Raw genomic sequence first — 19,898 nt, forward strand, 5'->3', positions numbered from 1 at the left:
CGCCTGTAGTCCCAGCTACTCGGGAGGCTGAGGCAGGAGAATGGCGGGAACCCGGGAGGCGGAGCTTGCAGTGAGCTGAGATCAGGTCACTGCACTCCAGCCTGGGCGACACAGCGAGACTCCGCCTCAAAAAAAAAAAAAAAAAAAAAAAAAGGCCGGGCGCGGTGGCTCAAGCCTGTAATCCCAGCACTTTGGGAGGCCGAGACGGGTGGATCACAAGGTCAGGAGATCGAGACCATCCTGGCTAATATGGTGAAACCCCGTCTCTACTAAAGAATACAAAAAACTAGCCGGGCGACGAGGCGGGCGCCTGTAGTCCCAGCTACTTGGGAGGCGGAGGCAGGAGAATGGCGTAAACCTGGGAGGCGGAGCTTGCAGTGAGCTGAGATCCGGCCACGGCACTCCAGCCTGGGCGACAGAGCCAGACTCCGTCTCCAAAAAAAAAAAAAAAAAAAAAAAACAGTCTTATCCTGAGGACATGGGAGCTGACTTATCAGGTATCTCACTGGCTACATGTGAGACAAATTCAAAAAGAATCATGCTTCCACCTATGTGAAGTTCTAGAATAAGCAAAACTAATCAGTGATGGGATGGGACAGCCTCTAGGGGACAGTGGCAGGGATCACATGGGAAGGGGCCCTCCCAAGCTTTCTGAGGTGAAGGTTACACTCTCCCTCCTGACAAGGGATGGGTATATGCAGTGGCCAGAATTCACTGACTGGTATACTAAAGATCTGTGCATTATTTAAAAAGAAGAAACAGACTGCGCATGGTGGCTCACCATGTTGGGAGGAGCATTTGTCAGGAGTCCAAGACCAGCCTGAGTGAATCTACAAAAAAATTTTTTAAAGAAAAAAATAAAAATCCAACTGAAAATAAATACTAAATTCTTGTTACTATGTAAGAAGGAAGATTACAACTTCCTGCTATTTAGTTGGAAACGCCTCATAAAAATCAAGTGAGGCAGGAGCAGTGGCTCATGCCTGTAGTCACAGCACTTTCGGAGGCCGAGGGAGGCAGATCACTTGAGCACAGTAGTTCAAGGCCAACTCGGCAATATAATGAGACCTTGTCTCTAAAAAAAAATTTAAAACTTAGCCAGATAGGGCCGGGCGCGGTGGCTCAAGCCTGTAATCCCAGCACTTTGGGGGGCCGAGACGGGCGGATCACGAGGTCAGGAGATCGAGACCATCCTGGCTAACACAGTGAAACCCCGTCTCTACTAAAAAATACAAAAAACTAGCCAGGCGAGGTGGCAGGTGTCTGTAGTACCAGCTACTCGGGAGGCTGAGGCAGGAGAACGGCGTAAACCTGGGAGGTGGAGCTTGCAATGAGCTGAGATCCAGCCACTGCACTCCAGCCTGGGCGACAGAGCGAGACTCCGTTTCAAAAAAAAAAAAAAGGCCGGGCGCGGTGCCTCAAGCCTGTAATCCCAGCACTTTGGGAGGCCGAGACGGGTGGATCACGAGGTCAGGAGATTGAGACCATCCTGGCTAACATGGTGAAACCCCGTCCCTACTAAAAAAATACAAAAAAAACTAGCCGGGCGCGGTGGCGGGCGCCTGTAGTCCCAGCTACCCGGAGGCTGAGGCAGGAGAATGGCATGAACCCGGGAGGCGGAGCTTGCAGTGAGCTGAGATCTGGCCACTGCACTCCAGCCTGGGCGACAGAGCAAGACTCCGTCTCAAAAAAAAAAAAAAAAAAAAATTAGCCAGATAGGCTGCGCATGGTGGTTCACACCTGTAATCCCAGCACTTTGGGAGGCTGTGGTGGGTGGATCACCTGAGGTTAAGAGTTTAAGACCAATCTCGCCAACATGGCGAAATAGAAACCCGTCTCTATTAAAAACACAAAATTAGCAGGACATTGGTGGTGCATGTCTAGAATCCCAGCTACTTGGGAGGCTGAGGCAGGAGAATCGCTTGAACCTAGGGGGCGGAGGCTGCAAGTGACCCAAAGTGCCGCCACTGCACTCCAGCCTTGGCAACAAGAGCGAAATTCCGTCTCAAAAAAAGAAAAAAAGAAAGAAAAAAATTTAGCTGGGCGTGGTGGCACCTATTTCAGCTACTCAGGAGGCTGAGGGAGGAGGATCACTTGAGCCCGGTAGATGGGAGGCTGGAGTGAATCAAGATTGTGCCACTGTACTCTAGCTTGGGCAAGTGTGTGAGACCCTGTACCCCGCCACCCAAAAAAAAGAACTATAAATATAGTTAATAATATGTAGAGGGAAGACTTGCAACTTTCTGCTACTTAGTTTGAAATGTATCATCAAAATAAAGTGGCCAGGCACGGTGGCTCATGCCTGTAACTCCAACACTTCAGGAGGCTGAGGCGGGTGGATCATCTGAGGTCAAGAGTTTGAGACCAGCCTAACATGGTGAAACCCTGTCTCTACTAAAAATATATAAATTAGCCGGGCATGGTGGCATGCGCCTGTAATCCCAGCTACCCAGGAGGCTAAGGCAGGAGAATCACTGGAATCAGGAAGGCAGAGGCTGCAGTGAGCCAAGATCTCACCACTGTACTCCAGCCTGGACAACAGAGCAAGACTCCATCTCAAAAAAAAAAAAAAATGAGGCCAGGCATAGTGGTTCATGCCTATAACCCCAACACTCTGGGAGGCTGAGACGCAAGGACTGTTTGAGCCCAGGAGTTTGAGACAGCACTGAGCTATGATTGTACCACTGCATTCCAGCCTGGACAACAAAGTATAACCCTGTCTCTGATCAATCAATAAAGTGAAGAGAACTATAAGTGGATGGACAAATAGGTAAAACACAAGCAGTTAAATACCCACAGCACAACCTAGGCTGTGTATATAGGTAGGTGTTCATTATATTTATTTTATTATTATCGTATCTTGAGACAGTTTCACTCTTGTTGCCCAGACTGGAGTGCAATAGCATGATCTGGGTTCACTGCAACCTCTGCCTCTCAGGTTTAAGCGACTGTCCTGCCTCAGCCTCCTAAGCTTCTGGGATTACAGACATGTGCCACCACATCTGGATTTTTTTTTTTTCAGAGGGAGTCTTGCTCTGTCGCCCAGGCTGGAGTGCAGTGGCGCAATCTCGGCTCACTGCAAGCTCCGCCTCCCAGGTGCACACCATTCTGCTGCCTCAGCCTCTGGAGTAACTGGGACCACAGGCATGTGCCACCACACCTGGCTAATTTTTTGTTTTTTAGGAGAGATGGGGTTTCACCATGTTGGCCAGGATGGTCTCCATCTCCTGACCTCATGATCCTCCTGCCTCGGCCTCCCAAAGTGCTGGGATTACAGGTGTGAGCCACCGCGCCCAGCCACACCTGGCAATTTCTTTTTTGTATTTTTAGTAGAGACGGGGTTTCATCACATTTGTCGGGCTGGTCTCAAACTCCAGACCTCAAGTGATCCGCCTGCCTCGGCCTCCCAAAGTGCTGGAATTACAAAAGTGTGAGCCACTGCACCCAGCTTAAATTCTTTATTATTATTTTTTGAAATGGACTCTCACTCTGTTCCCCAGGCTGGAATGGAGTGCAGTAGCGTGATATTGGCTCACTGTGACCTCCACCTCCCAGGCTCAAGCACTTCTCCTGCTTCAGCTTTCCGGGGCAGCTGGGATTACAGGCACCTACCACCATGCCAGGTTAATTTTTGTATTTTTAGTAGAGATGGGGGTTTCACCATGTTGGCCAGGCTGGTCTCAAACTCCTGACCTCAAATGATCGGCCCGCCTCGGCCTCCCAAACTGCAGGGACTACAGGCGTGAGGCACTGCGCCTGGCCTGAGTGTTCACTAAAATTGTATCATCTTTTTTTGTATGTTTGAACATTTTCAAAAGATGTTACTAAAATAAAACAGATTTGACACATTAAATTTATATATATCCATAAGTCCATAAAGATACTTAAAAAAAAAAAAGAAACTAATTTCTCATATTAGAGTTTACATCCAAACTTCATACTCTGGAAACTGTTAAAAGACTAAAGTTCACCCCAGTTGATACAGACAATCTAATAAAAACGCCATGTGACAGACTAGAGTTAGGGGTAGAAAACCACCCCATTGCCAGGCACAGTGGATCACACCTGTAATCCTAACACTTCGGGAGGCAGAGGCAGGCGGATCACGAGGTCAGGGAAGATCAAGACCATCCTGGCTAACACGGTGAAACCCCATCTCTACTAAAAATACAAAAAAATTTGCCGAGTGTAGTGGCGGGCACCTGTAGTCCCAGCTACTTAGGAGGCTGAGGCAGGAGAATGGCGTGAACCCGAGAGGCAGAGCTTGCAGTGAGCCGAGATCGCGCCACTACAGTCCAGTCTGGGCGACAGAGCAAGACTCTGTCTTGAAAAAAAGAAAAAAAGCCACCCACCAACCACTGAAGCACAATGTATCATTTGGTCAAAATATCATCCCATCCAAAATGCCTCAGAGGACACACACACGCCCCCAACACACCTGTCTTCAGCAAATGCCCTGCATGTGGCTTTCCATCTGCTCTCTTCACTGTTCAAAACGAGAACCATGGGTGTGCCCTTGCTATAACGAGTGCCTCACTTCATCTTCCTCTGCTCCCTGAGGCAGACCCTTGAAAAGACCCCTGAAGGGCTTGCTGGCCTCCAGTTGGCTCTGACCACAAATGGCCGGCATGTAGTCCCTTACATGCCTGGGTCCTCCTCCCTTAGACCAGGCAATGGCAGCAATGCTTTCCGACTCACGTGGACAAATGAGTAAGAGTAGTAATTATCTGAACTAAAACAAATGTTTAAAAACTACAGTTATTGCTCCTTTTCAAGGCAACAAACCCATTTCTCTCTGTGAGCCCAAGACAAATTTGACATCCAAGCCAGCTTCTTGGAATCTGTCTCATTAACTGATCCAGGAATCTTCAGGATGAGCAGAAACCTCCCTTTCCTTTTTGTTTTTTTTGGGAGGCAGAGGCAGGCGGATCACTAGGTCAGGAGATTGAGACCATCCTGGCTAACACAGTGAAACCCCATCTCTACTAAAAATACAAAAAAAAAGCCGATTTTTTTTTTTTTTTTTACAAAGTTTACAAAAAAATTTGTTTTTGGAGACGAAATCTCGCTCTGTCGCCCAGGTTGGAGTGCAGTGGTGCTATCTCGGCTCACTGCAAGCTCCGCCTCCCGGGTTCACGCCATTCTCCTTCCTCAGCCTCTGGAGTAGCTGGGACTACAGGCGCCCGCCACTGCACTCGGCTAATTTTTTCTGTTTTTAGTAGAGACAGGGTTTCACCGTGTTAGCCAGGATGGTCCCGACCTCCTGACCTCATGATCCACCTGCCTCGGCCTCCCAAAGTGCTGGGATTACAGGCGTGAGCCACCACGCCTGGTCAGAAACTTCCCTTTCAAGAGGATTTTTAGTGAGGCACACTGCTGGCAAGAAGCCTACAGCACCCACTCACAAGCAACACTCCGCTGCCCCTACCAATCTAACTTTAAACGAAAGCTGCGAAACGATGAACAATGCTGCTCTTGCAACCACATTTATTCAAACCTGGCACCAGCAATGACTATTCTTACAATTTTTATGATTCAATCCTGGGCACCAGCAACATGCAGCTTCTCTGAAAACAAACTCAAGGCAGGATCAAGTGGTTAAGTGAAGTAACGCGATTTTAAACGTGACTTCTTGGTGGTTTGGGATGGTTTAACACACAGGGATTCGTTTTTCTTTTGTTCCTGAATCCAGTCCACCCACAGCATGTAGTTACAGAAGCTTCAACCACAGAACATTATGTTTGTGGTGCAATGGCCATCTTTCTGACCTCTCACTAATTACACTGTGAGGTTTATGGCACTTGTTGTTGGAAAAGAAACATGCCTAAGTTAGTTGAGCATGAGTGGATTAACAGATGTTTGTGGAATGGACAGGTACAGTGGCAACACCCTCACAGGTATGGCCCCACCTGTCTTCAGGGTATTTCATAAATCTCACAGCCTTCCCAGCCACTCTAGCAAATGGTCCTGAAGTGGATATTCGCCTTAGAGAGACCAAATTAGGCTTCGAAATTTACATAGACTCAACCCACCTCCTGGTTTCCTGACCTCTGGAGCTGGCCCATCCTGGGCTGTGAGCTGAAATGATACACTCGAGCTAGGAGTTGTGGTGACTTCTTAAACTTTGACAGATTCACGCCATCAAGGGCACACTGAAAATTATTCTTTTTTTTTTTGAGACGGAGTCTCGCTCTGTCCCCCGGGCTGGAGTGCAGTGGCCGGATCTCAGCTCACTGCAAGCTCCGCCTCCCGGGTTCCCGCCATTCTCCTGCCTCAGCCTCCTGAGTAGCTGGGACTACAGGCGCCCGCCACCTCGCCCGGCCAGCTTTTTGTATTTTTTAGTAGAGATGGGGTTTCACTGTGTTAGCCAGGATGGTCTCGATCTCCTGATCTCGTGATCCGCCCGTCTCGGCCTCCCAAAGTGCTGGGATTACAGGCTTGAGCCACCGCGCCCGGCCAAAAATTATTCTTAGAAAGCAACCGGCCAGACACAGTGGCTCACACCTGTAATCCCACCACTTTGGGAGGCTAAGGCGGGCGGATCACCTGAGGTTGGAAGTTCAAGACCAGCCTGACCAACATGGAGAAACCCCAACACTACTAAAAAAACAGAATTAGCCCGGTGTGCGCGCTTGTAATCCCAGCAATGCCAGTCTAAAATCTTGCTATCAATGCCATTCTGAAATATTTAACAACGTGAAGTCCAGTGCAATGGTTCATGGTTCAGACTGCAACAGTGTTGCTACATCAAAGTTAGGAATAAAGTGGTTGGCCGGGCGCGGTGGCTCAAGCCTGTAATCCCAGCACTTTGGGAGGCCGAGACGGGCGGATCACGAGGTCAGGAGATCGAGACCATCCTGGCTAATACGGTGAAACCCCGTCTCTACTAAAAAAATACAAAAAACTAGCCGGGCGACGAGGCGGGCGCCTGTAGTCCCAGCTACTGGGAGGCTGAGACAGGAGAATGGCATGAACCCAGGAGGCGGAGCTTGCAGTGAGCTGAGAGCCGGCCACTGCACTCCAGCCTGGGCGGCAGAGCAAGACTCCGTCTCAAAAAAAAAAAAAAAAAAAAAAAAAAAAAAAAAAAAAAAGGAATAAAGTGGTTGTTTTTTTTTTTTTTTTTGAGACGGAGTCTTGCTCTGCCACCCAGGCTGGAGTGCAGTGGCCGGATCTCAGCTCACTGCAAGCTCCGCCTCCGGGTTTATGCCATTCTCCTGCCTCAGCCTCCGGAGTAGCTGGGACTACAGGCGCCCGCCTCGTCGCCCGGCTAGTTTTTTTTTTGTATTTTTAAGTAGAGACAGGGTTTCACCGTATTAGCCAGGATGGTCTCGATCTCCTGACCTCGTGATCCGCCCGTCTCGGCCTCCCAAAGTGCTGGAATTACAGGCTTGAGCCACTGCGCCCGGCCTGTTTTTTGTTTTTTTTGAGACAGAGTCTTGCTCTGTCACCCAGGCTGCAGTACAGTGGTGTGATCTCAGCTCATCTACAACCTCCACCTTCTGAGTTCAAGCAATTCTCCTTCCTCAGTCTACCGAGTAGTTGGGATTACAGCCACAGACCACCATTCCTGGCTAATTTTTGTATTTTCAGTGCAGACAGGATTTCACCATTTTGGCCAGGATGGTCTTGAACTCCTGACCTCAAGTGATCCGCCACCCTCGGCCTCCCAAAGTGCTGGGATTATAGGCGTGAGCCACAGTGCCCAGCCAGAAATAAAGATTTTAATAAATATTTTCAACTTAAAGGACTGTCCTTTATCTTATTCCTATAGTTTTGGTGATAAAGACAATCTTGTTACTTACGAAAAATGGAAATGGTGAATGATCACTAATTTAAATATATTTTCCTTGACAAAATAAAAACCTAGCAAATACTGCTGGGCGCGGTGGCTCATGACTGTAATCGCAGCACTTTGGGAAGCCAGGGTGGGCAAATCATGAGGTCAGGAGTTTGAGACTAGCCTGGCCAACATGGTAAAACCCAATCTCTACTAAAAATGCAAAAATTAGCTGGGTGCAATGGCACACGCCTGTAATCCCAGCTACTCAGGAAGCTGAGGCAGGAGAATCGCTTGAACCCAGGAGGCGGAGGTTGCAGTGAGCCGAGAGCGTGGTATTGCACTCCAGCCTAGGGGACAGAGCTAGACTCCATCTCAAAAAAAAAAAAAAAACAGTTGGCAAATACAAGTTGTTCCTCAAATGTTTCTGGAGACCCAGGACTCCAGGCTCACTAGTGTTGTGGAGTGCCCACAGTCCTAGAGTTAGAAGCCTGGAATTTGCCCCTGGGCTCTCCAACTTGGCAGCTTTGGGACCTACAGCAAATCACTTACCTTTCTGCTGCTGGGTGAAAAATAAGGATGAAAATACTACCTGCCTCGGGCTGCAGACAGCAAGGATTAAAGGTGGCATTATGGGGAAATGTTTTGTGAACATACTACTACAAATGCAACGTATGAAGAGGATTAAATTGGGTACAGTTGTGCATGCCTGTAATACCAGTTACTCGGGAGGCCGAGGCAGGAAGATTCGTTGAGCCCAGAAGTTCAAGACCAGCCTGGGCAACATAGTGAGGGCCAGTCCTTAAGAAAAATAAAGAAAAACATTAACTGCTCTTGGATGAACCAACAGAAATGCTTTAAAATCTGCCACCACAGAAAAACATTCAACATGACTTCACGTGGGAATTATCAAACCCTCTTTCCAGCATGCTCTCAGGCAGCAAGGGGGCAAGGAAGCATGGTTGAGATCCTCCCATATCTGGCCGGAGGCAGAGGCAATCCTTCCCCATGTATTCCCAGAGTGAAGCCTTGGTTGTTTTTTTTTTTTTTTTTAACTTAGTGTATACTTCAATGTTTACTTTTCCTAGAACTGTATTTTTCCAGTTAAGATTTTTTTTTTTTTAAAAAAAGACCATCTCTCACATGGACATTAAATATTAACATTCAAACGTGAACTGTTTAGGTAGCAAAGGATGAAGTAAAACCTTTTTACTTTGAAATAACTGCAGGCCCGGTGTGGTGGCTCACATCTGTAACCCCAACACTTTGAGAGGCCGAGGCGGGCAGATCACCTGAGTGAGGCCAGTTCAAGATCGCCCTAGCCAACACAGCGAAACTCAGTCTCTATTAAAAATACAAAAATTAAAAAAAAAAAAAATACAAAAATTAGGCTGAGCGCTGTGGCTCATACCTGTAATCCCTGCACTTTGGGAGACTGAGGCAGCGGATCACTTGAGATCAGGGGTTTGAGACCAGCCTGGGCAAAATGATGAAACCTCATCTCTACTAAAAATGCAAAAAATTAGCTGGGCGTGATGGTGGGTGCCTGTTATCCTAGCTACTCCGGAGGCTGAGGCAAGAAAAATGAGGCAAGAGAAACACTTGAACCCAGGAGGCAGAGGTTGCAGTGAGCCGAGATCGTCCCACTGCACTCCAGCCTGGATGACAGAGACTCCGTCTCGGGAAAAAAAAAAAAAAAAAAAAAAAAAAAAAAAAAACTCTGATATGAGAAAGTAGTTTTATAGACAAGTAGCAGGAAAAAAAGTGGCCTGGAAGACTAATTCATCTCCAAGACTTTTTATCTTTATCTAAGACCTTAACCTTCAGCTTTTTGAAACAAAAGCCTCAAAAAGGTAAGGACAGCTGTCACACATGTTCACGGAAAATTACGTATTTCACACTGCCAAGTAGAACTTCTCACTATCACTTAAAATTATCAAAATAATTTGGAGCAAATTGGCCGGGCGCAGTGGCTCACACCTGAAATCCCAGCACTTTGGGAGGCTGAGGCAGGCGGATCACAAGGTCAGGAGACTGAGACCATCCTGGCTAACACGGTGAAACCCCGTCTCTACTAAAAACACAATTAGCTGGGCATGATGGCGGGCGCCTGTAGTCCCAGCTACTCGAAAGGCTCAGGCTGGAGAAGGGCATGAACCCGGGAGACGGAGCTTACAGTGAGCTGAGCACTGCACTCCAGCCTGGGCGACAGAGCAGACTCCGGCTCAAAAATAATAATAATAATAATTTGGAGCAAATTTACATACTGTAATACACATTCAACTTTGTGACTAAATGATCCATGGTGATCACGTATTCCACAAGAGAATGGCCCTCAGACAATGAACACATTTTTGTTTTAAAATGAGTGCCACTGGGCAAGGCGGCTCACATCTGTAATCCCAGCACTTTCAGAGGCTGCGACAGGAGGATCGCTTAAGCCTAGAAATTTGAGACCAGCCTGGGCTACATGGATTCCCGTCTCTACAAAAAAATAAAATTGGTTTAAAAGTTTAAAAATAGGCCGGGCGCGGTGGCTCAAGCCTGTAATCCCAGCACTTTGGGAGGCCGAGACGGGCGGATTACGAGGTCAGGAGTTCGAGACCATCCTGGCTAACAGGTGAAACCCCGTCTCTACTAAAAAATACAAAAAAAGCTAGCCGGGTGAGGTGGCTGGCACCTGTAGTCCCAGCTACTCGGGAGGCTGAGGCAGGAGAATGGCGTAAACCCGGGAGGCGGAGCTTGCAGTGAGCTGAGATCCGGCCACTGCACTCCAGCCTGGGCGACAGAGCGAGACTCCGCCTCAAAAAAAAAAAAAAAAAAGTTTTAAAATAATAATAAACTAGTACCTACATTTTCAATTTCTTCACTATGTAAACATTTAATGAGAAGAAAAAAAATTAAATTCTGGCCAGTAGCGATGGCTCACTTCTGTAATTCCAGCTTTTTGGGAGGCCAAGGTGGGCAGACTGCTTGAGCACAAGAGTTTTGAGGCCAGCCTGGGCAACATAGAAAGACCCTGTCTCTACAAAAAATTCAAAAAATTAGCCGGGTGTGGTGGCATGTGCCTGTGATCCCAGCTACTTGGGAGGCTGAGGTGGGAGGATCACTTCTTGAGCCCGGAAGGCAGAGGTTGCAGTAAGCGGAGATCATGCAACTGCACTCCAGCCTGGGTGACAGAGCAAGACCCTGTCTCAAAAGAAAAATTAAATTTTAACCGGACATCACTTTTACAAAACGCCTAAATACAGCTGATGCTAAATGTATCTGAATTTCCAACTGCCATTTTTTATTTTTTTGAGACTGAGTCTTGCTCCATCGCACAGGCTGGAGTGCAGTGGCACGATCTCAGCTCACTGCAACCTCCGCCTCTTAGGTACAAGCAATTCTCCTGCCTCAGCCTCCCAAGAAGCTGGGACTGCAGGTGTGTGCCACCATACCCGGAAAATTTTGTATTTTTTTTTTCTTTTTTTTTTTAGTAGAGACAGAGACGGGGTTTCACCATGTTGGCCAGGATTGTCTCAAACTCCTGACCTCATGATCCGCCCACCTTGGCCTCCCAAAGTGCTGGGATTACAGACGTGAGCCACAGCACCTGGCCACCAATTGCTATTTATAATGGAATCACCTGTGAAGTTCCATGGAAAAGTTTCACAAGGATTCTGAGATCATAAATATCATAAAAATTTCTTAAAAATCAGCACACCAATGAGGCCTCCAAACACCACCCACCTGCCTACTCTACTTTCACAATTATTTCCACACCAGCTTACTCTGTATAATTATACAGACGGGAAACCTACTTGTTTCAGATAAAATGGACAAATGCTTCAGCAGTAAACTCAAGTTTGCCTCATGCCTCCCAGGCCCCAAATCTCTTTACTCATTCATTGTGCAAAGATGCCACTCAAACCACTATCTGCCTCAGATTTCAAACCTCCTGATGGAAAACAAATCAAATCTTTCTCTGCTAGAACTTAGTTAACATAAAAAGCATCCAATAAATATAACCTAGAAGGCTGGGAGTGGCGGCTCACGCCTGTAATCCCACCACTTTGGGAGGCGGGTGGATCACCTGAGGTCCGGAGTTCCAGACCAGCCTCATCAACATGGAGAAGCCCCGTCTTACCAAAAATACAAAATTAGCTGGGTGTAGTGGAGCATGCCTGTAATCCCAGCTACTCAGGAGGCTGAGGCAGGAGAATCGCTTGAACTCAGGAGGTAGAGGCTGCGGTGAGCCAAGATCGCACCACTGCACTCCAGCCTGGGCAACAAGAGCTAAATTCTGACTCAAAACAAAACAAAACAAACAAAAAAACAAACAAAAAAACCCTAGAAAATCCTAGTTCCTGCAAAGGTTCAATCACAGCAAGATTCAAATAAAAGGTCACAATTTCCTGGGCCATAACTGCTAATACTAAATGTTAACACTTACACATCTTTCAAAACTGCACAAGGTGAATTAACTTGCTGACAAAATGTAGCAGGATGGCAAGTCCAAGAGGTATAAATGGGGGAAGGAATCACTCCTCTGGAGCCATGAAAGGTAATCAAAAGAAACCGACAAAGAGGGTGAAAACAGTCCATAAGAGAACAGGCCCCAGCCCAAAGAAAACGACTAAAGGCTTGTCCCAGAATAGAAGACTTCTAACCCCCACATCTTGCTAAAGCCTGAAGAAGAAAAGGGAAGTCTACTGTGTACCCAAAGGAAAGGGACTTGGGGAAGCCTTCTTCCCCATCACTGACTCTACCTGTCCCCATCACTGACTCTACCTGTCCCCTACCTGGAGGCCTTAACCAGGGAGCACCGTATATGTCTGTGTGATCAAAATATTAGTAGCTGTCCTTTGTCAATGTAATATTTAACATGAAGAATTTAGGAAAAATAAAACACAGACTTAGACTCCTCATGCTCAGGAATATGGGCCTTCAAGACTCTGCAAATACTAGAAGGAGCCAAAGGAATTTTTGCCTAGAGGCACCAAACAAGTTCAATCAGAAAAACCACAAACAATTAGGCACCTCTCAGCTCCAGGAAGAGGCGGCTGAGCTCCAGGAAGATAAGGAGACTGATAAATAGCGCCCAGTGGGGGGCAAGGCCAAGCCTGGCACTCATGGCCAGCCTCCAGTCTGAACTAAAGAATATTCCAAACAACACTGGGGCCTGCAGATTCCATTCACAAATCCCAGGGACCACGAGCCACTCACACAGGCAAGGGGCCCCGGCACCGCAGAACAGGGAGAGGAGCACCTGCCAGTGTCCTGCGGCCTCCCTCTGCTTTCCAGCTGTGAATGAGGCCCTGGTTCCCATACTTCATTCACAGTCTGGGCGGCTGCTGTAACTACATCCCACGAGACCACACACAAAGCATCAAGCACAAGGCATAGTGGCAGCACTCCGAGCAATCCATGGAGATTCCCAACCACAAATACCTGAGGAAAAAAGAGCTTAAAAAGTCCTAAATTTTAATCCTAACTTCGGATGGCACCTCGCGATTCCATGTGGACCACAAATATGCCACCACACCGCTCATTTCCAAGTAAGCAAAATCTTGAAAGAGATTCAGCATCATTGAATTACCGGAATTACCGGAGTCCAGAAAAGGATGCCACTGAAACTGATGCTTCGTTGCTGATCCATGTCACCTAAGCAGCAACTGGCAATCAATGTTGGAAATTTGAAGAAGAGATCCCTTACTCTCCTCAAATTTGGTCACTGAACTGGGGGAAGAGCAGGCAGACCGCCGTACACCCCAAATAATTCATCCAGGCGGTAGATTAACTGGGGCAGAACCTCCTGCGTAACCTCGAGAATCTCAATCGCTCAACTACGAGAAGAAATAAAGGTAGGAAAGGGGTTTTAAGCATCCACGTTTCGGGGCCCAAGCTTGCACCCAAGCAGACTGCCGTTCTAGGAAAAGCAAATAGAATCTGGAAAAACATTCAAAAATGAAAACAAACGAACTAAAGAAAAAGAAAGCCGAAACCCTTGCAAGTTTGGACCCTGATATGAGAGAGGCCTGGCTGACTAGAGATTTGGAAACCCAACGAACCCACAAAGGCTTCTTCTGCAGTCCGCGTGGGAAGGGGCTTCCAAGGAGGGGTCCGCCTCTCCGCGCCCTGTGAGGACAAAGGAGGCGACGTTTCCCGCCTCAGGAACCTGGGACTCTCCTGGAACCGGGGGCGGGACCGGGACAAAGAGGAGGAGGGAACAGGAGAGGAGTGAGGAGTGAGGAAGGGGGGTCGCCCCGCTGCGAAGCTCGGGACCCGAGGGGGTGTGTGCTCCAGGCACGTGCGCGCGTTCCCCGGAGACCGCAACAGACAAAGCCCGGCCCCGGGGAGGCGACGGCCGGGGGCCCGGTGCGCGCGCACCCCCCGCGCGTGGCGCCGCCGCCGGCCGAGGGGCCGCGTGTGGGGGGGAGCGGCTGCGCGCGCACCGAGTCCTCGCGGCCGCCGCCGCCGCCATTTTGTTTCCTCCGCACAATGGAGGAGAGTTAACGGCCGAGCGAGGGAGCGAGGCCGGCAAGGGAGGAACCGGTCAGCCGCCGGGATGAAGGGACCGGGGGGAGGCGGCGAGCGCGGGACCCCTCCAGCCTTGTCACCGCGAACCCTCGGTGGGGACCTCGGTGAGGAAGGCGGGCGGGGGGGAGGGGCAGAGGCGGGAGCGGGCCCGGCCGCCGCCACATTGACGCTTACCTTGTCGGCGTCCCCTTCTTCGACCGCAGCCGCCGCCGCCGCCGCCCTCCTGCCACAGCCCGCCGGGGTCTCCCCCCAAAAGCCACGCGGTGCGCGCCGGGCTGCTGGGTCCAACTGCAATGGCGAGAAGAGGAGGAGGAGGAGTCCGGACCGGGGGCGAGCGGGCGGGCGGGCAGGCGCGCGCCGGGGAGGTGCGGGAACACGTGATCAGCTGAAGCCCCGCCCCCTTTGACGCCGCGTTGCGCCTCGACGCAGGCGCAACCCAAATGGGAGGGAGGAGCGAAAAGAGATAGGGGGTGTCTTGGGGCGGGCGTGAGTTATCACGTGGTACAAGCCAGGGTGTTTGCGTGCATAGTCACGTGACTTAGGCACCTTTCCCTCCGCTTTCGATAGGTTGCTCTATCATGTGACAATGGCGAGTTTCGCAGTTTCATGCGCCATCTGACAAGACCTTTTGGCGCCTTCCTTTTGCCGTATTGGGAGTCCTCTATCACGTGATGAGGTCACGCTCTGGTTTTCGCTAGGACGGTTTTTGAGCGGCCATTACCACGTGATGCAAGGCAAGCGTGAGAGGCGGAGCCTCCCCATGGCTGTAGCATTTCGCGCCTGCGCGGCCGCCATCTTACGCCCGTCGCCCTGAGTACGTTAGCGGAAATGGCTCTGAGAGGCTTAGATGCCTGTGTAGCTTGTTAGTGGCGGTATGTCGGCCGGAGACTTTCGGGCTACAGTGGAGGTGGCTGTGCTTCCCGCATCTCTCTTGAGAGGCACAGAAGGTCAGAGATGTATGCGAGGAATGGCCAGGTCCAGCGTCTCCTCGTTGCTGTCCCTTGATCCCGGGACCGGCGCCGATGAGCGCCCGCGTTCTTTCGTCCCACGGACCTGCCTTGGTGTAGCCTCCCCGGGCCGTAGCTTTCGAAGGCTACAGCCGACCTGGTCGGGACCCTCCAGTCCGCTTTCCCCTTTCCCGATTGACAGATGGAGAAACTGAGGCCCAGGCCAAAAAATATCTCACTAGAGGGCTCACGGCCAGTTCCTGCGAAAGTTGGGGCTGGGACTCAAGGTACGCTCGGCCAGCAACAGCAAGGAGCTCCGAAGTAAAGGCGCCCGTGACCGAGTGTCTTGTCCTTAAAGGCGTGGTGTTCTTGAATGCTCCCAGGCGCCTTATGAGGTCCCCGATGTACAATCTGCTTAAACTAAACCCAACGCTCTCCCAGGGTCAGGTTGGCCATCCGCAGGCGTAGTTGCTAGGAAGGTTTGACAGATGCCCGCCTGTTGATTCCAATGTTCCCAGGATTTGGAGCAAGAAGAGCAAGGAAGGCCGGGCGCGGTGGCTCACCTTTGTAATCCCAGCACTTTGGGAGGCCGAAGCAGGCGGATCACGAGGTCAGGAGATCAAGATCGTCCTGGCTAACACGGTGAAACCCTGTCTCTACTGATAACACAAAAAATTAGCCGGGCGTGGTGGCGGGCGCCAGTAGTCCCAGCTACTCGGGAGGCTGAGGCAGCAGAATGGCATGAACCCGGGACGCGGAGCTTGCAGTGAGCGGAGATCGTGCCACTGGACTCCAGCCTGGGCAACAGAGCGAGACTCTGTCTCAAAAAAAAAAAAGATAAGAGCGAGGAGGTGTTGAAAGTGGGTTTCCTGGCTGGGCGTGGTGGCTCACGCTTGTAATCCCAGCACTTTGGGAGGCAGAGGTGGGCGGATCACTTGAGGTCAGGAGTTCGAGACCAACCTGGCCAACATTGTGAAGCACCGTCACCACTGAAAATACGAAAATAACTGGGTGTGGTGGCAGGCGCCTGTAATCCTAGCTAATTGGGAGGCTGAGGCAGGAGAATCGCTTGAACCCAGGAGGCAGAGGTTGCAGTGAGCTGAGATTGTACCATTGCACTCCAGCCTGGGCAATAGAGTGAGACTCAGCATCAAAAAAAAAATTAGCCCGGTGTGGTGGTGTGCGCCTATAATCCCAGCTACTCAGGAGGCAGAGGCACAAGAATGGCTTGAATCACTTTGAACCTGGGAGGCAGAGGTTACAGTGAGCTGAGATGGCACCACTGCACTCCAGCCTGGGCGATAGAGCAAGACTCCAACTCCCTATCTCCAAAAAAAAAAAAAAAAAAAAATTGAAGTGTAAAGATGTGACTATGTGGCAAGGCAAGGGTTAAAAACAAAAGAAGAACAAGTTTTCCTCTGCTTAGCTAGCTCACATCAGTAAGGCGCCCGTGACCGAGTGCCTTGTCCTTAAAAGTGTGGTGTCCTTGAATGCTTATAAGATAGCACTGAAAAGTCGAGGCCAAAGGAATGGGCTCCAGACACCCTCCTCCAGAGCAAAGTTGAAAAGAAAAACAATTCCTTTACTGTCTCTCCTTCTCTGAACCATTAGTTATGACTGTGTTTGCCAATGGTTATATTTAGTAAGATTTGTAGATTCTGTTTTTCTTTTTCTTTCGATGCAGCTGCAAGGCCAACAGCTGTGCAAAGCCACAAGTTATGTTAAGTCAACAGTTATGCTGTAGATTACATGACCTGTCACTGTATCATTAAATGCTTTTGTTTTGCTTCTGTAAGTTTGCCTATAAAAACCACATTCAGATAGGCCGGGCGCGGTGGCTCATGCCTGTAATCCCAGCACTTTGGGAGGCCAAGACGGGCGGATCACGAGGTCAGGAGATCGAGACCATCCCGGCTAACTGGTGAAACCCCGTCTCTACTAAAAAATACAAAAAAACTAGCTGGGCGAGGTGGCGGGCGCCTGTAGTCCCAGCTACTAGGGAGGCTGAGGCAAGAGAATGGCATGAACCCGGGAGGCGGAGCTTGCAGTGAGCTGAGATCCAGCCACTGCACTCCAGGCTGGGCGACAGAGCAAGACTGTCTAAAAAAAAAAAAAAAAAACCACACTCAGGCCGGGCGCGGTGGCTCAAGCCTGTAATCCCAGCACTTTGGGAGGCCGAGGCGGGTGGATCACGAGGTGAGGAGATCAAGACCATCCTGGCTAGCATGGTGAAACCCCGTCTCTACTAAAAATACAAAAAACTAGCCGGGCATGGTGGCGGGCACCTGTAGTCCCAGTACTTGGAGGCTGAGGTGGGAGAATGATGTGAACCCGGGAGGCGGAGCTTGCAGTGAGCCGAGATCACGCCACTGCACTCCAGCCTGGGCGACACAGCAAGACTCCGTCTCAAAAAAAAAAACAAACCACACTCAGTTTTTGTTCAGTGCTCAGCTTTTCAGACATGAAGCCACTGAGCTGTGTACACCTAAATAAATCCTCCTGTTTCCCATGTTGGTCTCTCTGGTCCTGTGTTTCCCGCAACAATTACAAAAATGAGTGCCTGGCCAGGCATGGTGGCTCACGCCTGTAATCTTTGCACTTTGGGAGGCTGTGGCTGGAGGATCCCTTAAGCCCAGGAGTTTGAGGCCGGCTTGAGCAACATGGCAAAACCCAGTCTCTACAAAAATTAGCAGAGCATGAGATGGCCTGTGCCCATAGTCCCATCTTCTTGGGAGAAGGAGGTGGGAGGATCGCTTGAGCTGTGGAGGTCCAGGCTGCAGTGAGCCATGATGGAGTCACTGCACTTCAGCCTGGATGGCACAGCTAGACCCTGTCTCAAAAAAGAGTGCATGCTGTACCCTCTGCTATTTTATTTACATTTTACTGTGGATTTTTAATAGGTAGCATAGCCACATGATATGTCAAATGTACCAAAGATATGAGACCACAAAGTCTTCCTCAGACACGCAGTTTCCTCCCTCTTAGCAGCCATTGTACAGTTTTTTGTGTAACTCTACAGAGTTTTTTTTTTTTGAGACTGAGTTTCGCTCTTGTTGCCCAGGCTAGAGTGCAATGGCACGATCTCGGTTCACCGCAACCTCCGTCTCCCAGGTTCAAGCGATTCTCCTGCCTTAGCCTCTCAAGTAGCTGGGATTACAGGCATGCGCCACCATGTCTGGCTAATTTTGTATTTTTAGTAGAGATGGGGTTTCTCCATGTTGGTCAGGCTGGTCTCGAACTCCCAACCTCAAGTGATCCGTCCGCCTTGGCCTCCCAAAGTGCTGGGATTACAAGTATGAGCCACTACACCCAGCCAACTCTACAAAGTTTTATTTTCAGAGATGCATAATTGTATTCTTGTTTTTATCAAGACCACCCTGGCCAACATGATAAAACTCTGTCTCCGCTAAAAGTACAAAAATTAGCTGGGCATGATGGCCAGTGCCTGTAATTCCAGCTACTCGGTAGGCTGAGGCACGAGAATCGCTTGAACCTGGGTGGTAGAGGTTGCAGTGAGCCGAGATTGAGCCACCCCCCATTCCAGCCTGGGTGACATCGAGACTGTGTCTAAGAAAAAAAAAAAGAAAAAAAATTTTTTTAAAGAAGTTTTCAGGCCAACTTTCCAATAAACCCCATCCATTAGGCTCCTAGTCCTTGGTCACCATAAAGGATGGAAGACGCAAGATGCCATCTGCCCTGCCTTGCTGAACTGCTATCCTGACCCAACCTCCCACCTCTGCCCTTGCCGTTCCACCACTCAGTGGTCACAAACCCTGTATACAACACCATTCTCCCCTCCTTGCCTTAGTGACATCATCTGTCAACTGGCTGTTCCTTCTTCTCTCTTCCCTCCCTCCGCCCTTTCGTTGAAGATTGAGGTCATCCCCCTCTTGCAATCCCTCTGTCTAGACAGGTCCTGTCACTCTCAGTGACTCTGCTGTCCTTACAGCCTCTGTATTCATTGTCTTCCTCATCTTGAAAGATTCCACCGGCTCTCCCAATCACACCCAGTTAACTTCCCACTTGAAAGCTTTTTGTCATGCCTGTTCCCTTCTTGCTCCCCCCAGGGTAGACACTGGTTACCACTCTGGGATGGACACTGGGATGACCACAGTCATTGGAGAACCATTCCTCTCCATCAAACTGTTGTCCAGATGGCAGGTCCCCACTGCCTGACTCCGAAACTAGACCCATACCTTGACCATAATGATTGACTCGATTACAATGAGTAAATGATCATAATCAGGTCGGTCAGAGTCAGTGAGCTCCAGGCCTCAGACTTAGGAGCAAGAAAAGACTTCTATGGCCATGTAATCCCAGTACTTATGGGAGGCGGAGGTGGGTGGCAACAGTTCAAGAGTTCAAGACCATCCTGGCCAAGATGGTGAAACCCCATCTCCACTAAAAATACAAAAATTACCCGGGCATGGTGGCAGGCCCCTGTAATCCCAGCTATTCGGGAGGCTGAGGTGGGAGAGTCACTTGAATCTGAGAGGCAGAGGTTGCAGTCAGCTGAGATCATGCCACTGCACTCCAGCCTGGGTGACAGAGCAAGACTCTGTCTCAAAAAAAGAGAAGACTTCTCATCTTAAAGCCAGGAAAATGTGGCTGGACGTGGTGACTCATGCCTGTAATCCCAGCACTTTGGGAGG

The 19,898-nt window shown here is 49.6% G+C and overlaps 1 protein-coding gene across 6 annotated transcripts in view; it reads right to left on the minus strand.

The window, feature by feature from the left end:
- ILF3 (interleukin enhancer binding factor 3) overlaps positions 1-16,265 on the minus strand; it is a 43,147-nt gene extending 26,882 nt beyond the window's left edge. For all 6 annotated transcript variants that reach the window (XM_033197790.1, XM_033197791.1, XM_033197789.1 and 3 more), the window contains exon 1: positions 14,474-16,265. The gene's annotated coding sequence lies outside the window, so the exon portion shown is untranslated. The remainder of the gene's footprint in view (positions 1-14,473) is intronic.
- Positions 16,266-19,898: the final 3,633 nt, after the last annotated feature.

The sequence above is a fragment of the Trachypithecus francoisi genome, unplaced genomic scaffold (genome assembly GCF_009764315.1).
Source record: "Trachypithecus francoisi isolate TF-2019V2 unplaced genomic scaffold, Tfra_2.0 Lachesis_group5, whole genome shotgun sequence".
NCBI classification, from domain to species: Eukaryota; Metazoa; Chordata; class Mammalia; order Primates; family Cercopithecidae; genus Trachypithecus; species Trachypithecus francoisi.